We start from the raw sequence: 10,000 nt of genomic DNA, 5'->3' as shown, positions 1-10,000 counted from the left end.
TCATTAGTTACCTAATCTTGTCTATTTCAATTTGATTTCCAGTCTTGACCCCAACATTGTGCCTCAAACGAAAGTCTTTAAATTCAGGTTTTGCAGGTTGGTTGATTTAAGAGATGTTGTTTGTGGGTAATCTTAATTCATTATCATCATTGTAATTAACTAGCGCAGACTTCACTAGATTTTCCCCTGAGCTAAAAATTAATTTCTTTTTACCTTTTGAGCTCTCTAACTGGTCAGCCACCAGCTGAAAATACCTCTTCATAAGAGAAATAAGCGATTCACATTCCTCAACTATTACTCAAATCCTAATCTTGCTCCACGCATGAGACAAAGAGAATAGAGATCATGATAATCCAGCAATAGCTCCCTTGGACAACCCTCACAGGAACAGTATTACTAAAAATTCCAGAATTCTTCCCCTATTATTTGTTAATAGCCAAAATAACACGCGCACAAAATCTGGAGCTGGGTGAACAACGGTGTATACCACACAAGTGTGACGAGAAACTTTAAAAAACAAAAGGATTATGACATAGCCTCCGAGGAGCCTTCGAGGAGATTTTTTGTGCAACTGATGAAGAAATACCAGATGAGTTTCTTACAAGTAAATTTGCAATTAAGAATTACACCTAGAATTCTAAATGGGTTTTATATACTTTAAAGAGACAGTATGAATGAAAAGACCTGGATGTGAAGGAGCCACTGTCCTTGACCTACTTACGATCATACTAAAGTTTTGTTACGTTTAAACTTCATGCCCCATAATCTGCACCATGCACTAATTTCAGCTAGGTCTCAATTAAGGGATTCAGCAACCACAGGTCTACATTCAGGAGATGGAATAAATGCAAATTGTAACATCATCTGCATATACAAGAAGTTTGTTTTTTACACTAAACTGCATATCAAACATATATAGTATGCAAAGTAATGTGCTGAGAACACTTTCCTGAGAAACACCAGATATTACATATCACTATGGGTCATGTTTCAAAAGGCTTCATAGCTGAAAATTGAAGTGAATATGTTAATCAATAAGAGCTTTAATCTTACATTTAGTCTAACAGTATGTTAAACCATTTTCTTCTTTCTCCACTGGGAAAATACAGCATGTAGTACATTGTCTTTACTAATTCTCATTCTTTTAATTTCATTTCACTTGCATCTTATTCAGTGTTACAAACACTTGTCTAGCCTTTGCTTTTATTAGCAGCTGCTCTTTTATTAAATCTTGATTCATTGCATTTTATATCTTCTTAAAGATTAGGATCAATCTTCCTCTTTCTTTGCTCCGTATATCATGATCTTAGGTGATTTAGTGCTCAAAGCCTTTATAAGAATAACAAAAGATATATCTTCCAGATTTTTAAAAGCTGATTGTGTGCATAGTGCAAGGGAATAAGTTCCGGTCACCTAAAGTGGATCCTCATACAAAAATGTGTTTCATGTAGAATTGTAGAGGACTTACATGTTCCTCACTATTGGTAGAAAGCTTCCCAGATGCTAATGCAGATAAGCTAAGAGGGTTTAGACATTTTTTTTTAGCTTAGAGGAGCCATTTTAAAGTCACCAAGTGGTTAGTTGTAGCATGCGAAGGTTTTGATGAATAGTATAACACAAGTCCTTGATGGAAGCCTGAGAGGTATCTGAGACAGAAGTAGCCACAAATCCAGAAATCACTCCTTCTGAGGCAAGCATGGAGTTGTCAGGGTCATCCTACCATTGTTTGGCATTCAAAATTTGTTGGTGACCATATAAACTGAGGGAAATGGAGGATATGAATAAAGTCCACATTTTACCACTCCTGAAGCATGATATCCACAGCCTACAATGGAGGATCTGGCACTGGAGAGCAATAGACTGGGTCAAGTTTCTTGTTGAGATATGCAGCAAACATATCTATCATTGACTGATCCCATATTTCTAGCTCAAGCTAAACCTGGGGTAGAAAGGACCATTCTGTCAAAATCCCCTAGTTTTGTCTGTTACAATATTTAGGTTTCCCCCCAAAAAAAAAATTGAAGGAAAACCATTCTTCTGGCTATTGTCCATAGCAGATCTTGCAATATGTGAAAAGAGTCCTCTGGTCTGGTATACCCTTGCTTTCGTACAGAGGATAAAGGTGTTGAGTTCAGCGTGGGGGAAAGTACCTTCCCTACAACTAGAACCTCGCAACTCTTCCATGCTTTTGACATTGCTTATAGCTTCAGGGAATTGATGAGTATCAGAGTCTGTGAGAGATCAGACCCCCAATAAATGATGACTTTCCAATGCCACTCACCACCTGGAGATTGATGAATCTACTAATAATGAAGTCCAAAATTATAAGTTCTAAAATGATACCTCATCTTTTGATGCGAGACCCAGCAATTAAGTATCTTCTCCTGATGCAGATGAGATGAGAAAAGAACTGATTTGGTATCCAAGTTTGTCCCCAAAACAACATACAGCACATAAATAAATTTGAAGGAGTATTACTTTTAACCTTGAAAAGAGGAGAAAATTTCCCTAATGATGCAGTTGTCCCAATGAGGCTCACCCATTTGTGGATTTTGGACCCTTGCCTCCTACAAAATCTTCTCTGTTTGAGTTAGATGACTTCACAAGATTTACTTACACTCCCATATTGTGAAAGAGATTGAGAAGTTGTTTTCTCACAAGGTCTGCTTGATAAAAACTGAGAACTATCCAGCAATTTAAATATTTCAGGACTCAAATGGACAGAAAATGTAGCCATTTTCTTATATAAGCCATCATTCTTGCAAAAATTTGTGGGACAGTGCTTAAACTGAAACAAATTTCTCTTGGCCATTGATGAATGACGATTATGCCACTGTGTTTACAGCAATAGTGAGTAGAGAAAGAAGTGGTAGATAATAACCTTCCTTCAAAACCAATAGGACCCAAAGATCTACATGGAGAAGGTTCCATGAATGATGAAAAAGAGGTGGCCTAGACCCCATCTGTGCAAGATAACAACAGTCACCTAGTGAGTTTATCTCCTGTGACAGACTTACCAGAAAAAGTTTTCCCCAATATATCTGGTACATTGACCTCTCCAAAATTGAAAAATTCTATCAGGATTGAGTGTGCAGGTTAGACGAAGCAAGATAAAGGGCCATGTTCTAGAAAGTACTAAAAGGCACATGATTTGATGGATCTTACAGCCTGAGTTATGAAATCAGGCTTAGATTTAGCTAAAATCTGATTAGCTGTTTGCATTAGAAGCTCCTTCCAAACAAAGGCTTGAGGTTCATCATTTGATACTGTTTTATATACAGTGGTACCTCTGCATACGAATTTAATTCGTTCCACAACCAACTTCGGATGTAGAAAATGTTCGGATGTAGAAACGAATTTTCCCATAAGAATACATGGTAATCCATTTAATTCGTTCCTTGGCCTAAAAACTCATAATAAATCCTTAATAAATGGCTACACATAACAATAACATAACTGCATAATAAGAAAGAAGCATGTAAAAAGATAATTATAAAGAAATACTAATTAAAAATGTGTTTTATTGCCACTTTACCTAAGAGACAGGCCAACGCAGGTGTAGGATTTGCTACGCCAGGAGGAGAGGACGATCGGCGAGAAGGTAGACATGGTGTTAACATGTTCTTTAAATAAATACTCTCTCTCTCTCTCTCTCTCTCTCTCTCTCTCTCTCTCTCTCTCTCTCTCTCTCTCTCTCTCTCTCTCTCTCTCTCTCTCTCTCTCTCTCTCTCTCTTTGTTCTTCTTCACTGTTAGTTTTAGAGACGTCTATTAATTTTTTCTGAGAGCAAGAGAGAGAGAGAGAGAGAGAGAGAGAGAGAGAGAGAGAGAGAGAGAGAGAGAGAGAGAGAGATTAAACAAAAATGAGAGATTAAACAAAAATGTGTTGTGTACATATGATTTTTAACAGCGTTAACGAGTTGAAAGACAGTTAAATGTAACTAAAACAACAATATCAGCGAATTTGAATTCCTTTATTAACTAAAACAAATATTGATATAAACACACTTGTGTGTGTGTATGCGCAAACACACACACGCACGAGGAGACACGATCGGCGAGGAGGTAGACATGGTGACTGCGATAACATACCATAACTTACACTACGGAAATTTTAATCTAACTTAGCTTATTTATTTATTTTTATATTTCTTATTTTTTACATTTTTTTTCTTTTGATTTTTTATTTTCATCACTTTCAGTGACGAGTTACGGTATGTTATCGCAGTCACCTTCTCTACCTCCTCCCCGACCGTCTTTCTTATTGCGTAGCAATTCTTGCACCTGTGTGTGTGTTTGTGCATACACACACGAGTGTGTTTGTATCAATATTTGTTTTAGTTAATAAAGGAATTCAGATTAGCTATTATTACTTTCTTAGTTACATTTAATTGTTTTTCTACTCGTTGACGCTGTTAAAAATCATATGTACTCTAAACACATTTTTGTTTAATCTCTCTCTCTCTCTCTCTCTCTCTCACGAAAAAAATAATAGACGTATCTAACACTATAACAGCGAAGAAGAACGAGAGAGAGAGAGAGAGAGAGAGAGAGAGAGAGAGAGAGAGAGAGAGAGAGAGAGAGAGATTTTATTTAAAGAACATGTTAATGCTATGTTTAGAGAGAAACAGAAAAAGAGAGAAGTCTTATTTAAAAGAGCTTGTTTATGCTATCATGGTTTTCTTTGCTTCACTTTTTTCTTTCTTTCTGTTCATCACGCTGGCCCTTCTCACAAATGATCGTTGCCAACAATCTCTTTGTCCTTTATCCCTATCAACAAAAGGCGTTCTATCTCTTCCAGGGTATTGCTAAGATGTCTTGTAATAATAGTGATCCCCTTCGATGGTTATTTGCTTTAATGGCTGCCTTCAGCTTGATGATCCTCGAGATCATAGGCCTATTCCGGCCATATTGTTTAGCCATACAGTATCACTCACATGCACACTGCTCTCATGGTTTTCTATAATTTCTTGCTTCAATTCTAATGAAAGAATTGCCTTCTTCCTGTACTGAAACTTAGCTTCTTAGGCACCATGATTATAGGTGAAATCAAAAAGGAAATGTGAGAAAAGGAAGAAAATAAGCACTGTTAATAACAGACCAAACAGAGGACAACCACACGATACACACAAGAATAGAGAACTGAGCACTCGACGCTCAATGGTGTAATGTTTACTTCGTGTGTTGAAATAAAATTCGGGTGTAGAGTCAAAAATTTGCTCGGATTTTACTTCGGATGTTGGAAAATTCGGATGTAGATACGTTCGTGTGTAGAGGTTCCACTGTACTGTAATTTGTGACAATTCTACAGAAGAAAATCACAAATGTTTCCTTTCCTAGAGTATTAAATTTCAATACAATTTCCCACCTCAGCAAAGGAGTCTGACATTGTCTTGACTATATACTGTAATCCAAAAAATGAGCAATTAATTAAATTCAGGATCATCCTTCTTTTTGGCTAACAATCCCAAGAAATTATTAAGGACCTTCACAATTGAGCATGCAAAGAGACTGATCTCTACTGCTCCTCCAAAATTTCATAAAATAGATTCTAAACTCTTAAGAATCAAAACTACTCTATCCTTGAATATACCGTTTTGCTTTGCAGAATCCAAGATCTATTCTATAGAAGGATGATAACCGACCTATAGTGTAAGCTGGCAAGTGTTTAGAATTTACTGGAACTGCCAAAATCATAGGAGAGGTAGCAGTCACATTCTTTTAGCATTGGGGGAGAAATAAGCAGATTAAAAACAGAGTAAGTCTAAAAATTCTAACTTCTTATAAAATACCTAATATTTGATTTTTGCAGATTAACTAGGTTACCTGGATAATATTCCATAATCTTATGCAACACACTTTTAAAGTTAATTCTTTATTTTCTCCTTCCTCCTCAAAATTGCCTTAAGAGCTTGAGGTCACAATCCGAAATAAAAGGGTCAGAACATATGTAACCTAATTCTTTGGCAGAGTCAAGACTTGAAGGTCTAGGTAAATGAATGAAGGAGAAGTTACTCTGGGCTTCCTGCTACACCATAACCAGATAGGAGTACCTAGAGATATAAATTGCTCCAAAGACAGAACCGCTGTAACAAAAGTAGTACGCCATTGACAAAGCATTAGCACAACCTTGCCTGAATCCCTGAGGATGTATAAAAATAATGTTCGCAACATTCACACACAAATGAGCTGGTATACTGCTGATGCATGAAGCTGTATGACACCATCCAACCTCATGTGCTACTGTCTGACCTACTAAATAGGTTGATACATTGTCAGAACTGGATCTAGTTAGTCGAGAAGTGTCAACATTCTCTTCAAAGAAGAAATGCAAACTCTATCCACTTATCCTTAGAATAAGAATGACTGCGGATAACGCTAGTAGTTGTAGCTGTATTGTACATCACAACCCTGAATGTTACTGAGTCAAAATAAAAAAAAAAGCTCAGACACAGGACTAGTATGGGTAACAAGCATGCTCAGAAGTACAAAGTATACTTAAAGGGACTGGCACTAACATCCCCATAATCTTCAGTATAGAATCCAGACAATACAGAGTCATATATGAAAGGCTCAGAAAGATGTGTGCTCCAAACAGGCTACTGGCATGACCTGTCTTGAGGATATAATACTTGAAAGGCCTCGCATTTTCATCAAAAGGGCTCGGAATCTCATACGATACATTTAGATACTTTACTATTAGATTTATTAACACCTAGCAAAGATTCAAGTGACAAAAGGACTCTCTTGTAACCTAGCATCTAGAAATCCCAGAAAAATTTCCATAGACCTATCTTTTTAAATCCTCTAGATTAAAAGACTACACGTTCTCTAATTACTGTTACTTCAAACTCCCCTATAATTACCAAAGGAATTTCAACTTGAAGGGGAGGGGAAACATTGTCAGCCACGGTCAATGGTACAGAGGAAGCCTGAATACTAGATGCCAAACACGAGCCTAAAGCACACTTATTTTTCATGTTTGTATTCCTTATCCTTTGCTCTAGCAACTACTAAATGTGAATATAGGGTCATCTGAACCTCTGCCAAAGTTCATATTCTGAGCATGCCTCCAACATAATGAATTGGGGTTTTACATATTTAGGAGACAAGTCTGTATGGTCCTAAACAAAAAGGAAATGAGTTACAAACCAAAATAATTCAAATTGGAGAAAATATAGAAAAGGGAACACAAACTTTTCTGATCAAAACCACACACACAAAAAAGGATTGGTTTGTTTACTTTAGAAAAGGCTGAAGCAAGAGCAAGGGGATCCTTATCCCCGCTCACCTTGTCTTATCACTGAGGTAGCTACCACCCTTTACTAAGAAGGGTATATTCTATAGTAAGCTACCACCCTTTACTAAGAAGGGTATAGTATATAGTATCAAGATTAAATAATTTATTTCAATTAATGAATAGCAATGAATTCTCAGTAAGAATAATTAACATATATGGCAGGTCTCTAGAATGTTCTGCAGCAAACACAGCGACCTTTCCCTTACTTCTGCAACTTATGAGGAGCCTACAGAACTGCACTAAAATATTTACAGCATCGAAATGTAATGGTAAAGGTGGCTCACTGCTCACAGCCAGTCTAGATTTGCTCAAGGAAGACTTTAAACTCTTGTATATAGTTGAAGACCTTCATTATGAAATTAATACAGGAGTCTTAAAAGCTGATGTTGCAGAAAATATTTAAATTGACAAATGTAATTTAACAAACAGATAAAGTTGGACCTCTTTCTAACTACAAAAATAGCTACACTAATACTGTTTGGTAAAAACTAATAAGCTAGCAATTCAAAATTTAAGACTCCCAATATAACTTTTTGTCTCGACAAAATCAGTCAACTATATTTTTCTATAACATGGCAAAGCAGAATACAACAAAACACGACATTCAAATTTCACTATGAAGAAAATAGCATTCAAACTTTTAAATATATAAGCCATGTGCACGCTTTCAAATTAATCAAAAAGATTCCGACTCCTACTTTTACCTCATGTTATATCAAAATAGCATTCTTATACTGTGAAAAGGAGGAAAATATCTGAGTGACAGAGCTTGAATTGAATTGGCGTTTCTCACAAAATCTTTCTTGTTTACAAGTTTATAATCCAATCTCTAGAGACATTATACATACAAGAGCAGCAGCCCAGCAGCCCCTCAACTCAAGTATGACCTGGGATGGTAAGGCCATGGCTGGGAATGTCTTGCAGCTAGACTATATACCTACAAAAAATCCCCATTCCTAAAAACAGTGAAGGTCATGTGCCATGGAAAATCTATCATGGCCTGAAGAGATCACTGGAAACAAGAGTTCTCTTGTAACTAGGGTTTTGGATAAAAATCCTGAAAGCTCAAAAAATATTTGATGCATAAATATAACATTCATATAATTTTATTTAGTTATGGCTGTATTTTCTTGAAACAGTAATCCCTGCAATTAATCGTGATCAGAATTTAATACTGTTTAGAAATTTTTATATTCTAAGTATACTTTGTACTGGAAAACTATCATCACCTCCCACCACTACGATTCAATACAGTCTAGGAGGCTTGGTGTCCTGCAATAAAAAAAAATTCTAATCTCCTAACAAACATTCTCTAAATTTTTTAATATATAAAAGGAAGGCTTGTTTTTAACACAATCTTATTAATTAATACTATTAAAGGGTAATTCTAAAGCTGATAATCCCCATCACTACTCTTACTTGATATCGAATGTTACATGACAGAAGAAAGACAGCCCCAAACCACTCATATTACAATTTAATTCTATGTATACTAAGCCTTCCTAACAAAAAAAATTCCAAAATCTTAGAATCAGGTTCTACCTTCAATAGAATCCTCAAAAAGGATTAAGAATTTGTACTTCAAAAAATATAAATGGTTCATATTAACACATATTCCAGAATATTTAGAAAGTTAAAATCATAACACGCTATTATGCAAGCTAGGTAAAGGAAGTAATACGAATCATTTTTTTGTGGTTAGTGAAACTGAAAACAGTCTAAATTACCATAAACATTAAAAATACAGTAGTCATAAGTGAAACTTATACAATTATCTGCAGTAAAATAAAATATGGAAATAAGGTTTTAAACAAAAGAAATATATCTTTGAAGCAATAGTATATGAGTGATTAAAAATAAAAATATCAACAGCAAATAGCTGCAAATAATCAATATTTTCTGCAGTTGCACAGGCACAAGATTCAATGTTCCACAAAAACAGTAATGTGTAGTAACAATGACCCTAAATAAAAAAAAAAATTTTGTCTGAGCTGTAATATATTAAACAGAAAAATATAAATATTGTATACAACATACTTACCAATATTAACAGGAAACTAATAATTCTAAAAAGTATATTCCTATTATATACTTAAATAATTACTGCTCTCTGCTTTCTTTACATTATTACTGGCAATACTTCGCTCTCAACTCTTATATACTAGGTACTGTATATGAAATTATTTCAAGTTACATATAAAAACATTAATATGCAATATTCAAGTACAGTAAAGCTTACAAAAACTACCCCCTCTAAGGGTTTGCCAATGCGATACATCCTGAAAGCAAATGTCTTTTTGATTATTTGGTTAGAACATACGTAATGTATTACCAATATCATAAGAGACTTTGAAAAAAATAATAATTTTGAAATAAGATCATCTTGATGCATCTTGCACAGAGTCTGGAGGCATTCAAATAGTCATACAACCTATAACTGCACTTATCAGGTTTGTGTTCCTTGATTGCTATTATCAGGGTTTATATAAATCCTACAGTAACAAACTTCCCTTGATATGAATAAATATATAAGAGTGAATACGTGTCCCAGGGAGATAAAACTGCATCTAGCTACGAGTCTAAGTACATGGAAATTCTATGTTGTGACTACTGTAATGCAACAAGCTCGGGTAACATCTGGTGCATACGTGAATGGTAGGATTATCTTGTGTACTATACTGAAATATTAAAAGACAAACCAA

The 10,000-nt window shown here is 35.3% G+C and overlaps 1 protein-coding gene across 11 annotated transcripts in view; it reads right to left on the bottom strand.

Moving 5' to 3' along the window:
* Positions 1-10,000, bottom strand: part of Snap25 (Synaptosomal-associated protein 25kDa) — a 220,095-nt gene that overhangs the window by 12,469 nt on the left and 197,626 nt on the right. The gene's annotated exons all lie outside the window — the stretch shown is intronic.

This window comes from Palaemon carinicauda, chromosome 30 (genome assembly GCF_036898095.1).
Source record: "Palaemon carinicauda isolate YSFRI2023 chromosome 30, ASM3689809v2, whole genome shotgun sequence".
Lineage (NCBI taxonomy): Eukaryota > Metazoa > Arthropoda > Malacostraca > Decapoda > Palaemonidae > Palaemon > Palaemon carinicauda.
This window is presented reverse-complemented; position numbering and strand designations above follow the sequence as displayed.